This window comes from Zea mays, chromosome 2, assembly GCF_902167145.1.
Source record: "Zea mays cultivar B73 chromosome 2, Zm-B73-REFERENCE-NAM-5.0, whole genome shotgun sequence".
In the NCBI taxonomy this organism is placed as follows: Eukaryota; Viridiplantae; Streptophyta; class Magnoliopsida; order Poales; family Poaceae; genus Zea; species Zea mays.
In genome coordinates, this window is record NC_050097.1 from 94,595,145 (window position 1) to 94,619,173 (window position 24,029).

General features: G+C 43.9%; 1 pseudogene across 1 annotated transcript; it reads right to left on the minus strand.

Annotated features, from left to right (window-relative positions):
* Positions 1 to 8,232: 8,232 nt before the first annotated feature.
* LOC100278984 (60S ribosomal protein L11 pseudogene) lies at positions 8,233 to 17,980 on the minus strand (annotated as a pseudogene). Its single transcript, NR_157220.1, has 4 exons — positions 17,951 to 17,980; positions 9,162 to 9,229; positions 8,966 to 9,079; positions 8,233 to 8,646 (listed from the first exon to the last, which is right to left on the minus strand). The product of NR_157220.1 is annotated as a 60S ribosomal protein L11 pseudogene (transcript).
* Between the last annotated feature and the right edge of the window lie 6,049 nt (positions 17,981 to 24,029).

Genomic DNA, 24,029 nt, shown 5'->3' on the forward strand with positions numbered 1-24,029 from the left:
CTTATCAGGCGTGAAAAGAACCATCTTCTGTCGAATCGGTCTCTCCTGAGGGTACACTTTAAGTTTGTGCTCGGCTAGTTCTCTCGGGACTCCTAGCATGTCTGCGGGTTGCCATGCGAATACATCCAAATTATCTTGCAGGAACCGGACAAGCACGCTTTCCTATTTGTCATCGAGGCTGGAGCTAATGATGGCAGTCTTGTGTTCATCAAAGAATCCCAGATTAATCCTTTAAGTTTTTTCAGTCGGTCGCATAGAGGTCGCGCCCTCAGCTTCATTCGAGGGGATTGTGAGACTTTCTTCCTCCAGTCTGCAGTTTGCCTGTGTGGGAAGGGCTACTGGGGGCCCAGCGGTGAGAGCTATTTGGATGGCGCCCTAAAAGCATTGCGTGGTGCCTTGGAAGTTGGTGCGCACAGTGATAATTCCCTGAGGTCCCGGCATCTTTAGTATCTTGTATGAGTAATGCGGAATAGCCATGAATTTCGCCAGTCCTGGTCTTCCGATGAGGATGTTGTACCTACAGTCGAAGAGTGCCACCTCGAACCTCAGGAACTCGGTTCTGTAGTTCTCTGGGGTTCCAAAGTTGACGGACAGGTAGATGTGTCCGAGCGGGTACTCCTCTTCGGTTGACACGATGCCGAAGAACGGAGTATTCGACAGCGACCCCCAGGGCTTGGAGTATTCGAGGGAAGGTGACGTTGATGCTGCTTCCCTCGTCCACCAACACTTTCTTTACTCCACTTTCTCGAATCACCGGATCAACGAGTAGCGGATACTTGCCGGGGTGATCAAAGTTGAGCCATTGATCAGCTTGGCTAAAGGTTATCGCGTGCTCTGACCACCGGTAAGGAGCCAGGGCGCTGGTTGTGGCTACCAGAACCTGTCGGTCGTTGAGATTTTGTTGCCTCCTATTTTCTTGTGCCCCATGACATCCGAAGATAACGTTGACCTGCCTGTCAACGCGCGGGAAAGCTCCACCCCTCCCATCTTCCTGCTGCTGAGGTTGCCTAGGCTCGCCAGGCTCTCCTCGTGGCGGTGGAGGTGGTAGTGGCTGGAATGGTTGGCCATGCACGATGGAATGTTTGAAGTCTCTGCAATTCCGCAGGGTGTGGCGCATGTCCTTGTGGTACGGACACTGGGAGTTGTGGATTTAATCCAGTGTCCGTACTCCGCCGCAGGGTGCGCCGTGGGCCCGAGTGGAAGGTGGCCTGGCGGTGTGCACCTCCTCGCGAGGCCTTTTCTCCCAGCTCTTGTCCAGATGCTGGTTCATATGCCATCGTGGCGCGCGCGGCATGGATTTCGTGCCTCTAATGAGGTCCTAGGCCCACTCATCCGTGGTGATGTAGATGTCCGCCTCCTGGAACAATTGTTCGGAGGTGGCTGGCGCTTTTTGGAGTATGGCTCGAATGAAGGCTGAGTCATTGGATTCCAGATAGAAGTCTTCAATTACGGCCGCCTCAGCTACCTCAGGGATGCGGTTCCTCATTATTTGAAACCTTTTGAGGAATGACCGGAGGGTCTAATCGTTCTAGCGCCTGATGGATTTGAGATCCCATGGTTGCGCCGGTTTATCGTAGTGAGACTAGAAGTTCGCCATAAACCAGCGACTAAAGTCGCTCCAATCGTCGATGTAGTGCCGAGGTAGATGTCGGAGCCATTACATCATGTCTTGCCCTAGGACAATGGGCAAGTACGCTGTCATGACGTCCTCTGTTGCCCCAGCAGCCCAGCACGGCAGTCATGTAGATAGCCAACCAGCCGCCCAGGTCCTGCTTAGGCTCATACTTGTCGACGTTGGAGACCTTGAAGTTGGGAGGCCACTAGATGGCCCGGAGACATGGAGTGAGCGTGGAAACTCCACACGTGTCCTTCTATCGGTGTTCATGTCATCGGTCCTAGGGAGGGGAGTCGGTAGTAGGTCGTCTCGACCGTCCTCGGTATGGGCCATTGGTTGAGGCAACCGTTGACTCAACTCGGGTAGCGTGACTCTGTGCTGGTATGCCGTGATCCCAAACGTATTCCTCCCGACACATTATCTCATTTTCATGTCGTCGGTCGCGCGAAGCGCTAATGGTGCTCTGCGCGTCTCGTCGGCTATTGAAGGTGTGATGCAGGTCGTTCGCTGGATGAGCGATGGGTAGAAGATGATTAGCTGCTTGAGTAAGCAGCCGCCGGAAACCTTCCTCGTCTGGGGTCCGTGGGAGGTCGTCGGCTATCTGTGCCAGTACTCCTCCAACTTCGCTCGGTGTGTTCAGTGCTCGAGCAAAATCGAGGTACAGGTTCGGAGCGAGGAGAGGGTTCTCTCGCCGAAGCCTAACGTCTTGTTCGGCAAGCTCTCGCTCCCGATCTTGAGCCTATCGACGATCACGGTGATAGGAGTTACGCCTTTCTCGATGCACTCATTCATCGGGAGTTTCTCCCACCTTCGAAGCTTTGTCTCGGGATATGGGCTGCGCAGGATCCCGTTCCCCGGCATCATGAGGTTGCCGCACGTTCCGACGTCTGTTTCTCCATCACCGAGCATCACGCTGGGGAGGTTCCTCCCCTTGCATGGTAGGATCGTCGTCGAAGATGGGCGCTGACTCCAATCTCCCCTGGATGAAGAGGATGTCGGGGTAGAAAGGAGCCGACGTGATGGTGCTCTTCTTCCCGTCCTCCTTTGAGGGCGGAGGTATCGGAAAGGTGGCTTGACGTGTTTTCCTTCCCTGACTTGGGATGCTTATTTCCTTCTTCTGATTGATCCGTGTCCACTCCTTAGTGGGCGAGGTGGACAATGGAGTTTTTTGGGTAAGCAAAATCCTGACCTTCCGATCTTTCTTCTCCTGAGGGCTCCTGAGTCTCGGTCCGCAAGGGATCATCTTACCCCGAGCTGCGGGCGGTCGCACTGGCCACTGTCTTGCTCTAGCTTCCCTCGGGATTCTTGGGTGGATCCGCTATGCGTTGTAGAGTCCCTTGTTCATCTTCTATGCATGAGATGGTTCCAAAGCGGAACATAGCTCCTAGGCGAAGAGTGATCTTGTTCTTGAAAGTGATGGCCATTGGGCTACCTTTGATCAACGACACACCCCCTACCTAGCGCGCCAGCTGTCGGTGTTTAGTGTCTGACCGCACACCCGGGGATACCCTCATGGTGCTTTTGGGTAGGACGGTGTTGCTGATCGTAGCTTGATGTTTCATGCTAGGCGCACGAGAGAGTAAGAGAGAGACATGTGATTTTCTGCAGGTTCGTGCCACTTTGAGAGGCGTAATACCCTACTTCCTAGGGTGGCTTTGTATGTGTGGTGTGTTACTAGTGGTGTCTCCTGAATGGAGAGAGGCTAATATATCAAAATGATGGGGTTCCCCTTGGGCCTTATATACACGACCGTGGGACAATCCTTGGGTACATGATGATCACATTCTTCCAGTATATCTCCTAGCTAATAGCGAACTGACTTAGCTTATCTTAAAAAACCCACCGACTCCATCCCGATCTATCCCGACGTCCGAGGGCGCTGGGCGCGGGAAAAACGGACGGTTCCTTGAGATTGTGCGTAATCCACGGACAATCCGGGTACAAGCCCATTGCCTTCTTAGGTCGGCCCACTTCACTTGCGGTCTTTGCCCGACCCACGATGAGACGACCTTGTGGGGCAACTGGTCTATGGACCCATGCAAAGGTCTTTCGCCTTCTAGTGGACCTGGAGGATATCTGTCCCCCACAGGTACCCAAGGGTTAGATGTCATCCTAGGGATGAATTGGTTGCACAAAAACCAAGCTACTGTCAGTTGTGACAAGTGGACATTAAAGTTAGTGTCCCCATCCGAGAAATAAGTAGTAATTGAAATCTTCATGCCTAACCTAAAAGCAGTAGTCTGTCACCATTTGTCTATAGATGGCAAGGAGGCCAACCTGCTTGAGGATATTAGAATTGTGCCGGAGTTCCCCGATGTGTTCCCTCAGGAGTTACCAGCCATGCCACCCGAGCGTAGAGTTGAGTTTTCCATAGAGCTTATCCCAGGCACCACCCCTATTTCAAAGAGAGTCTATTGAGTGTCCGGACCAGAATTGGTGGAACTCAAGAAGCAGATAGACGAACTGTTAGAGAAAGGCTACATCAGACCAAGTACTTCGTGCAGTTGCAGAAGCTAAACGAGAAATCAGTGAACAATGGGCAAATCATTTAGAGAAAAACGTTGAAGAACTTCGTGCATCCAAGGAAAGGTGTTATGAAAAGTCTATAGAATGTGTTAAGAAAATAAAAACTAGCTTCGCCAACGTTGGTGCGTATTTAAGCGAGGAAAATTTCGTAAAGGGCGACCCCGAGGGCCTAATTGAATGGACCAGCCACGAGGCCGAAGCTTTTGAAGAAGTTTTGAATGGCTGTGGAGACATATGTGCCTTTTCGGGTGCTAGGGGGATTGCCACTATTTTGGAGAGTAGAGGCTGCGATCATGTGAAATCCTTGGCACAAGCCGAGGCCGCCTTATCTTCTGAAGATATAAAAGACCCCTCGGCCGAAGCAAGCTTGGTTGGTGGTAAATTTTTCACCGACATCTGGGAAAATGGTGGTCGGGAGATGGGTCAAGAAATTATAAGGAAAAGTGAAAAAGGTATTCATGACGCTAGAAATGTAGCAGAGGCCACTGAGAAAAATGCGGATCTCGAGAGGCGAATAGGTATTGACTACTAAGTTTTGACTTTATGTTGTAATTATATGATTTCGGACTTATTTACACTTTGTAACACAGCCGCACTATCTTCTCCCCCAGAGCCCGCCGAGCCATTGGCGGACCCCAACGCAAAGGGGGATGACGAAATTAGAAAAATGGACCAAGCTATTATGGATAAGGTTGTTGATCAACTACTAAACGAAGCTGCGGAAGTAGTCTTAAGAGAAGATTAGCTGCTATTGTAAAGACATTGAGGATGTAATATTTGCTGGACAAAGTGTGTAATATTTTTATAACCTTGAATGTAATATATAAGCTGCTTGTAACTCAATTCTTTACGATGCATGAAACTTTACGTACATACCGTTTTTGAGCCTTCGGCGAAAAAACTCCTTCCCTTCTTTTCATGCTTCGTGAAGAATATCCATATTTCATAAAAACATCCAATCCTCATAAAAAATATTGTGCCTCGTAAGCAATAGGTCTTTTCATTTTAGAGTTTGACGAAGGTATGCTTCTTCAATAATTATTTTGTGCCTTAGCACTGCTTCTTCAAAACAATCTCCGATGATCAACATTGAACCCCCTTCTTGCGTCATTGATGCAATATGATGTATGATGTTATGCTATGCAAATGATGTGATGATGTGATGTTATGCAAAATGATATTTGTGCTGAAGATCAGTGCTGACTTTTCACTCCAAGCCTCCCTTAGGAGCTTCTTCGCCTTCTATTTCGGCGGAATCAGCGTTTATTTTTCACTGTAAGCCTCCCTTAGGAGCTTCTTCGCCTTCTATTTCAGTGGAATCAGCGTTTATTTTTCGCTGTAAGCCTCCCTTAGGAGCTTCTTCGCCTTCTATTTCGGCGGAATCAGCGTTTATTTTTCGCTGTAAGCCTCCCTTAGGAGCTTCTTCGCCTTCTATTTCGGCGGAATCAACTTTTATTTTTCGCTGTAAGCTCTGCATTCCCTTTGGAACGACTTTTGAGCAGAAAACTTATGCTGCGCTCCCTTAGGAACGACTTTTTGTAACTTTGGCAACTCACACTGCGTTTCGTAGAACGACTTTTTCTGTAATCAAGAGCTCTTAAGACTGAACTTTCGTGCTTCGGCAATTTTTCTGACATCGTAAATCTATGGAGAAGATATATTTTCACTATGGTAAAAAATGAAGCTGTTACAAGAAATTGAAAATGAGAAGAAAAACTTAAGCTTTAATGATTGTTCCTTATTTAAACAAAAATGAAAACGAATGCAAGAACTGTTGCCGAGGTAGGATATCTTCTAGTAGATGTGCTTCGACTCTGGCACAGTACTGTTGACTGTGTGAGCTTCGGACTCCTCTCTGAAGTCTCGTTGCTAATGAGAGTGCTGGCTCCCTTCTGGCTGCTGGCCTCGTTGCACTGGTGGTGGAGGTGGAGGCTGTTGCCAAGGCGTCTGAGGTTGGCTTGCCGAAGCAATAGAAGCTGTAGGATGGTTACCCACATACTCTGGAATGTACGGTGAGTGATATGAAGCAGTATGCATAACTTGCTTCGGCTGGCTCTGTTGGGCTGCATCTTCTGCTATCTCTTTCTGTTTCTGGATGGTGACATGGCACATCCTGGTAGTATGGCCCTTGTCCTCACCGCAGAATAAGCAATAAATTTTCCTGGGCCGGTCCCCAAATCTTCCTCCGAAGCCCCTGGCGCCTCTACCCCTTGGAGCTGGCGGCCGAAGATAGCTCTGTTGTTGCCCCAAAGCCTGAGAGGAGTATTGTGGCCGCTGTTGCTGACTTCCTCTGTCATCATTTTGAGTGGAATGGATTGATCTTACATGTCTTGGGTGGATTCTCCCTCCGAAGCCCCTAGTCATTTCGGAGAACCTGTAAGCTTCCTCTCTTCTTTGACGAAAATCATTATCAGCGCGGATGCATTCATCCATCTTTTGGAGCAGCTTTTCAAGGGTCTAAGGGGGTTTCCTGGCGAAGTATTGGGCCGTAGGTCCTGGCCGAAGCCCCTTTATCATGGCCTCAATGACAATTTCATTGGGCACCATTGGTGCCTGTGCCCTCAGATGCAAGAACCTTCGGACATACACCTGAAGGTATTCTTCGTGATCCTGGGTGCACTAGAATAAAGCTTGAGCGGTGACCGGCTTCGTTTGAAACCCTTGGAAACTGGTAATCAGCATGTCCTTCAGCTTCTGCCATGACGTGATTGTTCCTGGCCGAAGAGAGGAGTACTAGGTTTGTGCAACATTCTTGACAGCCATGACGAAAGACTTCGCCATGACTGCAGTATTGCCACCATACGAAGATATGGTCGCTTCGTAGCTCATCAAAAACTGGTTCAGGTCTGAGTGTCCGTCGTACATGGGAAGCTGGGGTGGCTTGTAAGACAGGGGCCAAGGTGTAGCCTGCAGTTCTGCTGACAGAGGAGAAGCATCATCAAAAGAAAAATTTCCATTATGGAAATCCTCATACCAGTCATCCTCATTGAAGAAACCCTCTTGATGAAGCTCTCTGTGTTGAGGCCTTCGGTTCTGCTCATCTTGAGCTAGAAGACGAACTTCTTCAGAAGCTTCATCTATCTGCCTTTGCAAATCAGCTAGCCGAGCCATCTTTTCCTTCTTCCTTTGTACTTGCTGATGGAGCATCTCCATATTCCTGATCTCTTGGTCCAAGTCATCCTCCTGGGGCGTTGGACTGGTGGCCTTCCTCTTCTGGCTTCGGGCCTCTCGAAGAGAAAGGGTCTCCTGGTTCGGGTCCAGCGGCTGTAGAGCTACAGCCCCTGTCGCTGAAGCTTTCTTTGGCGGCATGACGGAGGTCGATGCTTGTCGAAGGTGTTCGAAATTCAAAAAGTGGAAGTGAGTTCACCGGAGGTGGGCGCCAATGTTGGGGACTTGTTCTCAAATGCTAAGAGTTAAGAACAAGACGACACAAAAAACGTTAAACGTTAAAGTCCTTCGTCCTTCAAAGCATTATTTCCCTTGAGATATAATGATTTTCGGACGAAGGTTATGAAGGACATACCTTCATAAACATTACATATCATAATGAAAAGGGAATTACATGGAATATAAAGGATAACATGAATAGTTATGTATTATTATCAACTCATTTTCATTTTTGTTTTATTGCTATAGAAGAATATGAATGGTGTTGGGTTACAAATATACTATTGACTTGAAAGAAGGTAAAAGTACAAGCGTGATGCAAAAGCAAATGCCAAGTCAGCGTGAACAGTACGAGAGTACTGTTCACCTATTTATAGGCACGGGACGCAGCCCATGTAAAATTACATTCAGGCCCTTTGCTTTTGATAATAACTCTATAGTAATCTACTGGGGTCTAAATAGTTTTTTCCTCTTTAAGTCGGTTTCCTCTTTTCTGCCATCATGCCGAAGCTTCCTTGCACAGCTTCGGCTCTGTTCCATCCTTCGTTCTCTTTGTGTTTCTTCATACAGCAATTTTGACTTGTCCGAAGGGTTCGTGTCCGAAGGTACCTGCTCATGTATTATACTCCAGAAACATTGTCAAATCATGTTTTTGAGGACCTTCGGAAGCCGAAGGCCCCCAACAATTCTATAATAAAAGATGCTTGCAACAAGAAAATCATCTTATCTAAGAGGCAGATATTGTACATTTTGGAAACCATCCTATTAAGATTTAAACAAAATGACTTACAAGGCAGTATATTCTTAAAAACAACGAACAACTCATCAAAAAGCCAATATCATGGTACGAAGAGTGTTTCCCATGCTCCTCACAAAAATAATGAACAACCCATATTATTCTTTAGTCGAGGATAATACAAATAATATCTTGGGACGAGTCTGATATCCTAGCAGCCTCGGTAATCCTGAGAGCCATGATAAATTTGTATGTTGTGAGCTCTGTGTTTGTCATGAGAATTGGACCTTGTTGCGCAGTCGAATAGCTCTTTGTATAGCCTATTTTGCCGCACGTTCAGCTTGGGCAACTCTCTGCAATGCTGCCTCCTCTTCATCATTGTCTATCAACCATAATGCACAAACAAATGAAATAAGATTATTCTACCTCGGGAAAACCACATTGATGCGATAAATACTTGATTGGACACCACTTCACCAATTTAATGTCATTAAACGTATCATATTTAGGACACATTTTTTTATTTTATTGCCAAGTGCATAACAAGGTTGGCCTGAGAAGTCCATGACATGGTCTTAATGTTAGGGATCTCAAATGTCAAATAGAGGAGAAAATTGTTGTTTACTTTACAGCCAGAACAAAATAAAAAACTAGAAAGGAGGAGCACAAGAATTGAGGGTTTATTAAGCAGTACTAATTACCATGCAATAAAATTTCAAGCTTTCTATGACCAACTTGGCTTTTTGTCTCTTGAAAGATCTCTTTCGCTTCATGACAGACTTTTGTGATAGATGCCCTCTCCTTATGGGTGCACCCTAAGATTGGAACATTGTTTCAATTAGATAATTTACCATGAATCTTGACAAAAAAACAACGATAGGGGGACATAGCAAGAACCAATATATGTGAATTGAATGAAGAAGTAGAAGGCATTTCAGTAATATTCTCTTACGGCATCAAGGAGCCTGCAAGTCATCACAATATAGAGTTAGTAGTTCAGCATAAATAATTTCATATTTTTACTAGTTCACTTGCTCCTACTTAAGCAACCCTTAGTTATTCGGTACTTTAAAATCAATTTAAGGAAAAAGAATGCATGTCTCTATCAAAAACAAGTGCTTTGATTACCAAGCACTTGCTTGATCTTCTTAAAAGTTAAATACATAATGCAGTGAATGTATAAGTAGTAGAAAGAATAGAAATGCAACAGACTTGCTCATACCTAGGTCTAAGTAGTAGAAAGACAATGTATACTTTTGGTAGGATGCAGAGCATAAAAATAGTTGCAAGTTTTGTGAAATTGAAAGGTCGAAGAATTACTAGTAGATCATATGAACAAAGGTCATATTTCAGTAAATATAGCAAAAAAACAGTGAAGAATAGAACTTGCACAGTTTCTTTATAGACCTGAAATGGGAACTTCCTGCTTAGTGATGCAATAACAACATGCCCACCAGGCAGTACACAGATATCCCTAATAGCTTTAGTATCAGGAGGGGGTAGATCTTCTCCATTCCATGTCCATGAAACATGCTAATCAGTTGAAACTAAGAATTGATATGCGAAAGGTGAATATTCACCAAAGTTTGCTATAAACATTGGTACTCACATGAAGTCATTAAGCAAAACTTGTATTAAGAGTTAAGACATGTGCCTTTGTAAGTTTGTGTTCAGCACAAAATCCATGTACCCTTCCCCAAGTGAACACGATCTGACTGGATGCATATATTACCCACAACCCGAGCTCCATCAACCAAAAACTCATTATACAAAACATGCAACAATTATGAGTCAGTGAATGATAAAGTTCCTTCATAACTCTACTGCTATAGACCTATAGTGATAGTGCAGTTCCACTCATTGTAGTCACGATTCTCTTCAATGTTGTAACTATGTTGTGAAGTATGTACCACCACACCTTTACACAGAGCAAAATCGAGACCCCATCCATGAACTAATCCATTATGCAAGAACAAAAAGATATCAACCAAACAAAGCCAAGTGGATGGACAGTGCAGACACTGAAACTGTGTTATACTGTTATACCTTAATCATATTGTTGGGGACTTGTTCTCAAATGCTAAGAGTTAAGAACAAGGCAACACAAAAAATGTTAAATATTAAAGTCCTTCGTCCTTCAAGTCATTATGTCACTTCGGATATAATGAATTTTGGACGAAGGTTGTGAAGGAAAAAACCTTCGTAAGCACAATAAATGATAAGGAAGGATTCGTGTATGAAATATGAAAATTTAACATAAACATTATTATCAACTTATTTTTATTTGTATTACCATATCTTGAATGACAAATTATAAATGTACCTTCGGTTTGACGGAAGGTAAGGGTACAGGCGTGATGCAAAAAGCGAATGCCAAGTAAGCGTGAACAGTACGGGAGTACTATTCATCTATTTATAGGCAAGGGACGCAGCCCATGTACAATTACATTCATGCCCCTTACAGTTGCTAATAACTCTATAGTAATTCTTCGAGGTCTAATTTGCCTTTTCATCTTTAAGTCGGTTCCCATTTTCTGCTATCATGCCGAAGCTTTTCTGCGCACAACTTTGTGATCATCTAGACCTTCGTCATTATCATCTTACGTCTCGTTCAAGCTTCGTCCTGACTGTGCTCTTGTATACTCATGATTCGATTCCGAAGATACCTGCTCACATATTTCACTTGGAAAAAATGTCAAATCATGTTTTTGAGGACCTTCGGAAGCCGAAGGCCCCCAACAGTAGCCCCTCGCAATATTAATTTACTAGAATGATAAATTCATATTGCTACATGGACGAAGGCCTTAAGCCGAAGGTCCGAAAAACACCTTCCCTTTGCTAGAATAGCAATAGTCATTGACAAGCGGGACCCTCCAGTTTTCAACGCACTAGGTGTATAAATAAGAGCTCACCACGAGTTCATCTGACACGCTTTCTTGGCATCTGCTCTTGCTCATTCGACTTTTAGCCCTTGCGCAACAACACTTGCTTGGCTTTTTAAATTTTTAAGCTTCGGTTTCGAGAGCACTTTCTCAGCATTTTCGAAGATGTCTGAAGAAAAAAAGTTGTTGCTGAATCGAAGCTGAGCCTTTCTGAGGAGATGCATCTTGGTTTTCTTCAATCAATAGCAAAGACAAATACAGAGAAGATTGCTAGGGAGATTTTAGAGGGTTTATCTGAAGACACTGGTGACAGTGACAGTTATGATGCGGATAGTGGTGGGGAAGATTTCGAAGATCGACCTTGGCGACCAAGCCATGCGGTTTTTGGGAAATCAAGTATTAAACAAAGCCATCTTGTCAATATGAGGGGTAGATATTTTCGGGACTTGTCTATTGTGAGGGATGACAAAGGAGAGAAAACTTGTCCGACTCCCGAGGAGAATGAAGTCGTGATATTCCGAAGCTTCTTAAAGGCTGGACTGCGGTTTCCCTTCAGCAGTTTTGTTGTGGAAGTACTGAAGATATTTGAAATCTGCCTTCATCAAATAACTCTCGAAGCAATCATAAGGATGGGCATCTTCGTCTGTGCCGTGAGGAGCCAAGGTTTAGAACCAAATGCAAAAAGTTTCTGCAACATACATGAGCTATTGTATGAGACAAAACCCTGGGGTAAAGAGCAGTATCACAACAATTTTGGATGCTACAACTTCGGTGCCCGATCTAGGTCAAGCTGTCCCGTGCCAACCTTTCGAAAGAGATGGCCCGGTGACTGGATGATGAAATGGTTTTATGTGAAAAATGATTTGAAAACACGGGAAGATATTAAAGATATCATTATGCGCCCTATCTGGCAACGCTTCGGCCTCCGGAGGCCGAAGGTGGAAATGGATGAAGCAGCCGAAGAATGCCAGAGAGCCTTCGGCGTAGTTTGCTCTTTTATTGGGACAAGGGATTTGATCCAAAAACACATTGCCTTCAGAGTATGGCCACTTGCAGAAAAGTGGGAAATGCCGAAGGAGACTGTTAGGGAAACTGACGAAGGTGGATTAGTTAGGCTAAAATACACATTCAAATATGGAGATAAATTCGTCGAGCCAGATGATGACTGGCTGAAAAGTATTGAGGCCATAAGTGATGAATTGCTTGGATTATACTCGAAGGCGGAGGACACTGCACTATCTGCGGCCTTCGGAGGTCGAAAGAAGAAAAGACTCAACCGAGTATTTGATGCAATTGGGTATGTCTACCCCGACTACCGTTATCCAACACGGGGTCAAAAAAGAAAGAATACATCTTCTGCGAAGGAGGTTGCTTCAGCCCCTTCTAGTGAGCCGGCGCCGAAGAGGAAAAAGATGAAGGTTATCACACACCGGCCACGCTATATTGAACCGGCCACAGTGCCTGAGTTTGTCGGTGAAACCTCTTCGGCCACCAAAGCCAAGGAGCCAACTCTCCTGCCAAATATTGAAGGGCCGACCAAAGTGCCAGCGATGGAAAAAATAGAAGAACCGAGGGCTGAAGAAACAAAGACATCAGAAATTCTAAGTCCTTCAGCAAAAGCTGAAGCACCAAAAAGCCAAAAGGGTCCATCAATGACCCCCAAAAGAAAAAGGATGGTTAATGTTTTGGATGTTTTGGAGACAATAAAGTCTTCAAGCACTACTCCGAAGAAAATTGTTGAAACTTCCGAAGTGCAATTTGAAGCCTCTGGTGCCGAAGCTTCAAAGCATCAATCTGAGACTGAAGCTGGGCCTTCAGAGCCCACCAAGGTGAAATCCTTGGAAGCCGAAGAAACAGAAACAACAGAACAAATTTTGGCTGAAGAAACTGGCACTGCCGCCCCCGAAGCATTTTCCGAAGCTTTCAATTATATTTTACGACATGCTTCGGGGAAAAAATTGACTGAAAAAGAAAAGCAAGAGGCCTAGTTTTACGCCCAAAAACTGAAATATCCAAAGGGGGCGTTGATATTCAACGACAGCGGAGAAGAAGACTTCTTGTATTGTCTCCCTGACAGCAAGGAGATTTCTGTCTGTCGGGAGATGAGCAAGAGCTTCGGATTCCCAACACTAGAAGACGGGCTCTCGGTGCTGTCGAAAAACGAGCTAGCCGACAGCTTGGCGTACAATAGCTTAAAGGTTCAAAAATGAGGTCTTTGTATTTTTTCTTGAAACCAAAATTTTTCGTTTGCTTAAATTTATTGACGCACACACATTTTTCTTTGCAGGGCCTTATACTTAGCAATGCCCTCAGGGCCCAAAAAGAAGCCGAAGACGAAGGGTGTGTTATGGCCCTGAGCAACCTTCGTTCCGAAGTAATTGAACTAAGGAACGAAGGTCTCGAAAAAGACAAAATATAACATTCATTGATAAATAGAATAAAAGAAGACGAAGCTACTTTTAAAGGTCAAGCTGAGGCTCAGAAGCGTGAAATTGAAGATCTTCGAAAACAACTAGCCAGAGCTAAAGAGGAACGCACACTTGAAGAAACAAAACGAGAAATCAGTGAACAATGGGCAAACCATTTAGAAAAAAAGCGTTGAAGAGCTTCGTGCATTTAAGAAAAGATGCTATGAAAAATCTATAGAATGTGTTAAGAAAGTCAGAACCAGCTTCGCCAGCGTTGGCGCTTTTTCAAGTGAAGATAACTTCATAAGGGGTGACCCCGAAGGCCCAATTGAATGGATCAGCCACGAAGCTGAAGCTTTTGAAGAAATTTTGAATAGTCGTGGAGACATATGTTCCTTTTCGGGTGCCAGGGAGATTGCTACCATTTTGGAGAGGAAAGGCTGTGACCATGTGAAATTCTTGGCACAATCCGAAGTCACCTTATCCTCCAAAGATATAAAAGACCCCTCGGCCGAAGCGAGCCTGGTCGGTGGAAAATTTTTCACCGACATCTGGGACAACGGTGGCCGGGAAATGGCCCAAGAAATTATACGAAAAAGCGAAAAAGGCATTCATGACACTAGAAAAGTAGCAGAGGCCACTGAGAAAAGTGCGGAGCTCGAAGGGCAAATAGGTATTGACTAGTGGTTTTTGGCTCTTTGTTGTAATTTTTTGATTTCGAACTTGTTCATGGTTTGTAATAGTAATATAGCTGTATCTTCTCCTCCCTCAGAACCTGCCGAGCCATCTGCGGACCCCCACGCGAAGGGGGACGACGAAATTAGGAAAATGGCCGAAGCCATCATGGATAAAGTTGTTGATCAGCTACTAAACGAAGCTGCAGAAGTAGTTCTAAGGGAAGATTAGATGCTGTTGTAAAAACATTTAGAATGTAATGTTTGTTGAGGAACATGTGTAATATTTTGCAACTTTGAATGTAATATATTAACTATTTATGGTTCTATTCTTTACGATGCATGAAACTTCATATACATACCGTTTTTGAGCCTTCGGCGAAAAAGCACCTTCCCTTCTTTTCATGCTTCGTAAATAATATCATCAACCAATCCTTGTAAAATCAATAATCAATAGATCTTTTCATTTCAGAGTTCGACGAAGGTATAATACCTCAATAGCTATTTTTTGTGTCCTGTCACTATTTCTTCGAAACAATCTTCAAATATCAATACTGAGGCCCCCTTCTTGCGTTGTTGATGCAATACGATGTATGATGTTATGCTTATGCAAATGATGTAATGATGTGATGTTATGCAAAATGATATTTGCCGAAGATCGACGTTTTTTCACTGCAAGCCTCCCTTAGTAGCTTCTTCGCCTTTTACTTCAGCGGAATCAGCGTTTATTTTTCGCTGTAAGCCTCCCTTAGGAGCTTCTTCGCCTTTTACTTTCAGCGGAATCAGCGTTTATTTTTCGCTGTAAGCCTCCCTTAGGAGCTTCTTCGCCTTTTACTTTCAGCGGAATCAGCGTTTATTTTTCGCTGTAAGCCTCCCTTAGGAGCTTCTTCGCCTTTTACTTTCAGCGGAATCAGCGTTTATTTTTCGCTGTAAGCCTCCCTTAGGAGCTTCTTCGCCTTTTACTTTCAGCGGAATCAGCGTTTATTTTTCGCTGTAAGCTCTGCATTCCCTTTGGAACGACTTTTGAGCAGAAAACTTATGCTGCGCTCTCTTATGAACGACTTTTTGCTGCTTCGAGGAAACTATACTGCGTTCCTTTGAACAAATTTTTGATAATTCGAAGGTCCTCCTTGCCACCATAGATTCTTATGCTTCGGCAACTTAAGCCTATGGAGAAGACATATTTTCATTATGGTAAAAAGAGAAACTGTTACAAGAGATTGAAAATGACAAAAAGCACTTAAGCTTCCCATAGTTGTTCCTTATCAAAAAGAAAATAATACTAAATGCGAAAAGCTGCTGTCGGGGTAGGATATTTGTCAGTAAATATGTTTCGACTCTGGCACAGTACGATTGACTGTGCGAGCTTCGGACTCTTCTCTGAAGTCCCGTTGGAGGTGAGTGTGCTGACTCCCTTCTGGCTGCTGGCCTCGTTGCATTGGTGGTGGAGGTGGAGGCTGTTGCCAAGATGCCCGAGGTTGACTTGCCGAAGCAACAGAAGCTGCAGGGTGGTTGCCTACATACTCTGGAATGTAGGGCGAATGGTACGAAGCAGTATGCATGACTTGCTTTGGCTGACTCTGTTGCGCTGCAGCTTCTGCTATCTCCTTTTGCTTCTGGATGGTAACATGGCACATCCTGGTGGTGTGGCCCTTGTCCTCACCACAGAATAGACAATAAATTTTCCTGGGCTGATCCCCAAACCTTCCTCCGAAGCCCCTGGCGCCTCTGCCCCTTGGAGCTGGCGGCCGGAAAGAGCTTTGCTGCTGCCCCGAAGCTTGCGAGGAATACTGTGGCCTCTGTGTTGACTTCCTCTGTCATCACTCTGAGTAGAGTTGTGAATTGACCTGACGTGCCTCGGGTGGATTCTTCCTCCGAAGCCCCTGGTCATTTCAGAGAACATGTATGCTTCCTCCCTTCTTTGGCGGAAGTCATTGTCAGCTCGAATATACTCATCCATCTTCTGGAGCAGCTTCTCCAAAGTTTGAGGGGGTTTCCTGGCAAAGTATTGGGCTGAAGATCCCGGCCGAAGCCCCTTAATCATGGCCTCAATGACAATTTAATTGGGCACCGTTGGTGCTTGTGCCCTCAGACGCAAGAACCTTCGGACATACGCCTGAAGGTATTCTTCGTGGTCCTGGGTGCACTGGAATAAAGCTTGAGCAGTGACCGGCTTCATTTGAAACCCTTGGAAACTGGTTATCAGCATGTCCTTCAGCTTCTGCCATGAGGTGATTGTTCCTGGCCGAAGAGAGGAGTACCAGGTTTGTGCAACACTCTTGACAGCCATGACGAAAGACTTTTCCATGACTGCAGTATTGCCACCATACGAAGATATGGTTGCTTCATAACTCATCAAGAATTGCTTTGGGTCTGAATGTCCGTCGTACATGGGGAGCTGGGGTGGCTTGTAAGATTGGGGCCAAGGTGTAGCCTGCAGTTCTGTTGACAGAGGAGAGGTATCATCAAAAGCAAAATTTCCATGATGGAAATCTTCATACCAGTCGTTCTCGTTGTAGAAGCCCTCCTGATGAAGCTCTCTGTGCGGAGGCCTTCGGTTCTGCTCATCTTGAGCAAGATGACGAACTTCTTCAGAGGCTTCGTCTATCTGCCTTTGCAGGTCAGCTAGACGAGCCATCTTTTCCTTCTTCCATTGGACCTGCTGATGGATCATCTCCAAGTTTTGGATTTCTTGATCCAAGTCGTCCTCCTGAGGCGTTGGACTGGTGGCCTTCCTCTTCTGGTTTCGGGCCTCCCTAAGAGAAAGGGCATCCTGATTGGGATCCAGCGGCTACAGAGCGGCAGCCTCTGTTGCTGAAGCTTTCTTCGGCAGCATGACGAAGGTGATGCTTGCTGAAGGTGTTCAAAACTCAAAGAGTGGAAGTGAGTTCACCGTAGGTGGGCGCCAATGTTGGGGATTTGTTCTCAAATGCTAAGAGTTAAGAACAAGGCAACACAAAAAATGTTAAATATTAAAGTCCTTCGTCCTTCAAGTCATTATGTCCCTTCGGATATAATGAATTTCGGACGAAGGTTGTGAAGGAAAAAACCTTCGTAAGCACAATAAATGATAAGGAAGGATTCGTGTATGAAATATGAAAATTTAACATAAACATTATTATCAACTTATTTTTATTTGTATTACCATATCCAGAATGACAAATTAAAAATGTACCTTCAGTTTGACGGAAGGTAAGGGTACAGGCGTCATGCAAAAAGCGAATGTCAAATCAGCGTGAACAGTACGGGAGTACTGTTCATCTATTTATAGGCAAGGGACGCAGCCCATGTACAATTACATTCATGCCCCTTACAGTTGCTAATAACTCTATAGTAATTCTTCGAGGTCTAATTTGTCTTTTCATCTTTAAGTCGGTTCCCATTTTCTGCTATCATGCCGAAGCTTTTCTGCGCACAACTTCATGATCATCTAGACCTTCGTCATTATCATCTTTCGTCTCGTTCAAGCTTCGTCCTAACTGTGCTCTTGTATACTCATGATCTAATTCCGAAGATACCTGCTCACATATTTCACTTGGAAAACAATGTCAAATCATGTTTTTGAGGACCTTCGGAAGCCGAAGGCCCCCAACACATATGCTAGACACATCACCACACATCTCTAGAGAAAACTACAACCATTATCTCAACAAACGTGTATTGAATTATTAAAATATGGAAAAAGGATTTACCATAAACTTTGATGAACTTTAAGGCCTTACCCAGGAATGTTGTAGTGCCATCAGCATGGACAAGTGCAAATGTTGCTGGTCTGCTAAATACATGCTTATCCTCCGCTGCAATAAATTGAATTTGTTTATTTGTATTCCAATTCCATGATAATATTCAGTCCCTCCCTGCCAAATCATAATAATAAAGAAATACACAAAAATTCTCGATTCAAACAGAACCACCAAATATTTCCGTCAGAAGCATAAATCCCCAGCCCTAGCGCGTGAGCGCGTCCGCGTGTGCCGTGTAGGTTTGGGATGACTCGGCCGCTCTCAGGTGTAGGATGCCGCCGCTGCTTCTAGAACATGAACCACCGCTCGTACACGACCATCTCCAAACAACCCATGTTGTGGTAGGGCAGCACGTCGCCATCGGTGGCCACCAAGACGCGGAGGAGTTCTTCACTGAGACCGTGTATTTCTTTATTATTATGATACGAGCCAGTGCGGCGCTGGCGCAGCTGAAGGGAGAGGGGTATTCGTTGCAGCGAGGGACGGGCCTCCATTACAGCGAGGGACGGGCGTGCTGATACGAGTGACGTGGCTTCGGCGAGTGGAGGCCTAGAGGTTAGGGGATGAGGGCCACGACGGTGGCGGCGACGCAGGATCAAGGAGCCCTAGGTCTGAAGCCCGGAGAGGTGGGAAGGAAATAGGAACGGGAACGCTCAAAACTCAAAAGTGAATTCGGGTCCATTTTACTTAGTAATGTTGTGTGACACATTAACGACCAGGACACAAGATGGGTCCATTTTACCCTATAATCAAATTGCAGAGATAAGTTTTACATCTTATATCATATATATATCATCAAACTAAGTTGAATTTATTATTTGCTATATTTTTTATAATACGTCTTATCAGAACTATAATACGATGGTTTCATATTTATATAAGTGTATAGTATATACTCACTAATATTAAGACAGTTCTTATAGTGTAGACGACTCTAATAATATCTTTATTTGAGATGGTTTATTATACCGAGGTGTCTAATATACTAACCAAAATATAAGATGATTTTTGCAATCTTAATGACTCAAAAGGTATATTTATTTGAGACAATTTTCAATAACAATATGTCTTCAATCAATATAAGACATTTCCTATGATGTAACTGTCTCAAAATACTTCTTTATTAAAGACGTATCTCCAACAAACCGTCTTAATTTACTCATCACCATATGATAAAAGACTCTTCTATAAAATATGCTGATATCCGTCTTAAAATGTGTGTCTTAAATAAGCATATCTCTAGTAGTGTAGCTGAGTCTAAAAACAGTTTTAGCTTTTCCAGTTTTCTTCTAATAAGTTGGTCAAGTTTTATTAGCAGTTACTAAATGTAAGTAGATAGCAAACCAGAGTAATAACAGATCAAAATTAATAAATCCCAATGCGATGCAAATGACAAATTGAATTTAATTCCATAATTTAATCAGGATTGGAACATAGGGTGAAAAACTCCTTTTTATAGTAGAGATAGCAACACTTATACAAAACATAGTTCGAACATTTTAGTTTACTTATTTGCATAGATTTTGTTCTAGGGATCTATTTGAGGCCTAGATTAGTGAGATATTTAGATGTCCTAATTCACCTCCCTCTTAGGCGTATGTGTTCCTTTCAATTGGTAGCAAAGCTAGGTTTGACTCATTTGGAACTTTTTAGCTTCACCGCTAATAGAGCCGACATTTTTAAGAGGAAGGGGATGGATACCCATAGGCCACCACAATTCAATGGCACTAGCTTCCTTTATTATAGTTCTAGAATGGCTTGTTACGTAGAAGCGGATGATCTTGGTGTTTGGAGAGTCACTCGCGAGGGGGAAACCCCCTAGAAATCACGAGAAGCTCACCGCGAGTGATAAAAAGGAAATTCATTTAAATGCTAGAGCAAAAAAGCATGGATATTTTCAATCAAGTATTTACTTTGAAAGTTGCTAATGAGATTCGGCTAAAATTACATGAGCTCCATGACGACACATCCAATGTCTGTGAGCAAAAACATTGCATAGTCTTAAATGTGTATAATTCTTTTGCTATGAAAGAAAATGAGCTTGTTAGATATATATACTCTCGTTTGAATCTAATTATTAATAAGCTCAATTATATTGGAATTAACAAGCTAGGTGTTACACTATAAAAACCATGAATTTAAAATAATGTATTTAGTTTATTAATGATAAATATGGTAATGAATTTTCTTTCAAGTGTTTGATTTTTATTTGCATTTAAAGTAATTTTGTTTGCTCATATTTGATTTTTGAATGTTTAGTAGAATTTCTTTCATATTGAAAATCCAATTAATTAATATAGAAATATTGGTCCAAAAATAAATATTTTGGTTATAAATAATTTTGGAATAATTATTATGATTTTTTATAATTATTTTAAAATATATTTATTTATATTTTTAAATAGAAAAGAAAAGAAAACAAAGAAAAAAAACGGACAAAACCCTAGCCGCGTAGGCCATTTCGGCCCACTAAGGACCAACCGGTCGCGCGCCCTAACTCCCCTCCCCCTCTCTCTTACAGGTGGGCCCCACCCGGGCCCCTCTCTCTTCTCCCTCTCTTCTCCCTCTCGCCCCACCACTGCCACGTCGTGCCCCGCGCCCATCCGCCTCCCGAGCAAAAACCGCCGCGACCCTCTCTCTCCCCCCTCCCTCACGTTCTCTCCCTAATGGCGCCATTGATGGACGACTGCCCTCCCTCTCCCCCGGTGCACTCTCCTCTCCCTCTCTCGCTCTATAAAAGGCCGAGCTTCTCCCTCTCTCTCCCTCCCCGAGCTCTCTCTCTCTCTCGCTCTCCTCGCTCCCTAAGCTCGCCCGCGCTCGCTGTCAACCGAAGCCGCGCCTCGCCGGAGCTGCGCCCCACACCCCGGCCAAGCCCCTCCCCTGCTCCCCTGCCTGACCGAGCCCTCTCCTGCTCATCGAGCCCTCCCTGCACATGAGCAAGAGCTCAAGGTAGAAGAAAGTCGTTTTGCGTTTTGGCCTTCCGAATTTCCGAAAATTATTTCAGTATTTTCTGCATCACAAATGTATGTAAAAGTGATTCAAAAACCTTATGTAATACTCTTCGATGTATACGTGTAGTCGTAAACAAGCCTCGCAACAATATTTTGACAGGTGTATGAATTTTTATTTCAAAAACAAATTATGTCACTAGTCACTAACTTGGTGATTTTCATACTAGAAATGTTTACGATTAATTTCGCTTTAGCACATGAACGATAATTGTTTGTAGTATTTTAAGTGTAATTTTATTGATATAAGGAAGTAGAAGAAAATACTAGACCACGTATTTTCGGTCAGATGAAAACAGATTTTTACTAGTCAAAATAAAAGTATAGTAAATTACTTGTTTATGTCATAATAACCATGATTATGTCATTAAAATTCCAATTAGTAATTTACATTAATTCTTAGAATATTAATGTTAGAAGAATTATAAATAATTTTTTTAGCTATACGTATAATTTTTTATTTAGAAAGAAAAGGGATAAAACTAGATAAAACTAGTGTCATAGTGTAACAGCCCTGGTGTTACTGTAACTAAAACTTGAGCATGGCATCATAAGCATTGACATTGCATATGTTTGACACACCTAGAGTGCATTCATTAGGCAAAAATTTCAAACAAGTTGTATTGTTATAGCACTTTGCAAATAGAACCCTGGATAAGAAGCTTAACCCTAAATAGGGATTAAAGGGGTAAGACCTAACCCAAAATGAGAAAACCTAAAGGCTTTAGGGAAATAGTTATAAAATATCCCCAAAAATAAAGTTGGATCACATTTATACCCCTGGGATACCAGAAACCCTAATTGGAACCCTGAAAAACCCTAAAACCAAACCCTAGGGACCTATGTGCAAAATTAGTCCATTTTTGGACTAAAGTGCAAAAACCAAGTTGAATAACTATCTTAAGTCACTTGGGTCACAAATATGTGAGTTTGCAAGTTAAACCCTGAATTTTGGACCTATTTGCAAAAGGACCCTATTTGTGTTCTAAAGCTAAGTCTGAAATTCAGTGTTGAGGGCTCAACTTTAGAGCTGTGCAACTTTCAAGATAGTAAAAATTTACCTTAGGGCACCACATCAACTTTGTAGCTCTATGTTAGGGGAACAATTTTGCTTAAGAGTGTGAGCAAGCTTGTTATGGAAAATTTGGAGATAAGTGAGCCCAAAGATGGGCTGTCAGAATAAAATAAGCTGAAGATTATATGGTCAGTGACATTGGATCATCTTTGGAGACAAATTATGACTAATCTATTAAGAATTTGCCCATGGCTGCTATAACAAAGATGGAGATGGTATGTTAGTCTACAACTTTACTGCAGAGCCTCGGATTAGTTGCCATGTGAATTTGAGAGAAAATGATGCCCAAACTTTGTCTGTCAGACGGACTGAATACCATGTCCCCATGGTACAATAACCAAACGGATCAGATCGGCCGTGGCAGAAAAATCTCACCGCCGGCGACCTCTCTACGCGAAGATTCGCGCCGCCGCCGTTAGGATTTGCGCTCGCTGGTAACCGGATAACGTCGCGGGGTAAGGAGAATCTTCACCGCCGATGAGCTGGGCTCCATTCCGACGACCCCCGTGCTTTTCCCCTCAACCCTACGGTTGAGCAGATAAGCCCGCCGGTGACCGCCGCCTTCCGGCCTTGTGCCGCGTGTTTACCCCTTTCCACCGCATCGCCGCGACTTACCCTCGCTCCCCGTTGATCGCCGGAACAACTGCCACGCCACTGGACACGAATTCACCGCACCCGCCTTCTTCTTCATTTCCGGTCGCCGTGCGTCCTCCCCAAATTCACTGGCCACCGCTTTACCCTCCTATAAATTGATGGCCGCGCTGTTGCGCCAAGTTACCACGAAGCCAACGCACCCACGCTTGCCTCCAATTATCCACCAGCAACCGCGAATTGTTCATTTCCCCCAAATCGACTCTCCGCCACCGCAAAACTCAGCTCGCCGCGGCCAGTTCAACTCAGGTCAGTCCAAGTCCCTATGTTGCTTGTTCTAGCATCCCTAGGCCCTCCTAAAGCTCTTAGACCCGCCCAATTGAACTAGACCGCCACCCATCACCGAGAACGCTTGTGGTCATCCGCCTCACCCGCGGTCACCGTGGTCAGGGCGTCTCGGTGTGTCGTTCCTGAAATTAACCTAGGGGAAACGTTCTCTAGGTCCTGAATCTGGTTTAAGCCGAAGCTAGGCGCCGGTCTTGGAGCTATTTGGCCAGTGCGTGAGCTCGCCGGAGCTCTGCGCAGCGCCGTTCGTCGTCAGGGGTTTATCTGGTGAAGAAACAGAACTTGGAGGACCCCCGTGTAAACTGTCAGTGATACATAGAAACAGTGAACGAATGTGTATCCAGTTAGTCTATAACCCGAGGCCCCTTCTGCAAAAACTCCACAGCGGGCGCGGGCGCGCGCGCTTTTTCCCCCTAAACTGGGCCGTTGGGCTGAAATCAGCCCACTACTGTTGCTACCTTTTTCTTTTCTTTTTATTCCAGAACTAAAACAATTATAGAAAAATGTAGAAAAATCCTAAAATTGTGAAACTAATTTTCCTAGGCTTCTTATTTTCCATAGTATTTAATGAAAATAATTTTATGATTTTTAGAGGAAATAAGGAATTTTAAGGCATTTTAAATAGTTTAAAGTCTTAGTTCTGGATTTTTAGAAAATAGATAATAAGTCCAAAAATGCCCAAACATTTTATATGAACTCCCCACATTATTTAGAAGCCTTGGGTAGAGTTTGAATTGATTTGGACCATGTTTGATACCTAGAACCCAAAACCCCCCTGCTCTATGAAATCCTTTACTAACTCCGGAAACCCTAAGTTCTCGGAGTTCCGTGAAGGAAAGTTGTATTCAAGACTTAGATAATAAATCTTTATTATCTTCGCACTCTCATGAGCATTACATGGCATTCATTCTTATATATGTATATATATGGTTATGTTAGAACGCGAAGAAGAAGTGGAAGTCACTGAAGAAAGGACACCACCACCCTCGGATTCTCAGGCAGGAAACTGCTTCTACTTTGATATTTGTGGATCCTAGCC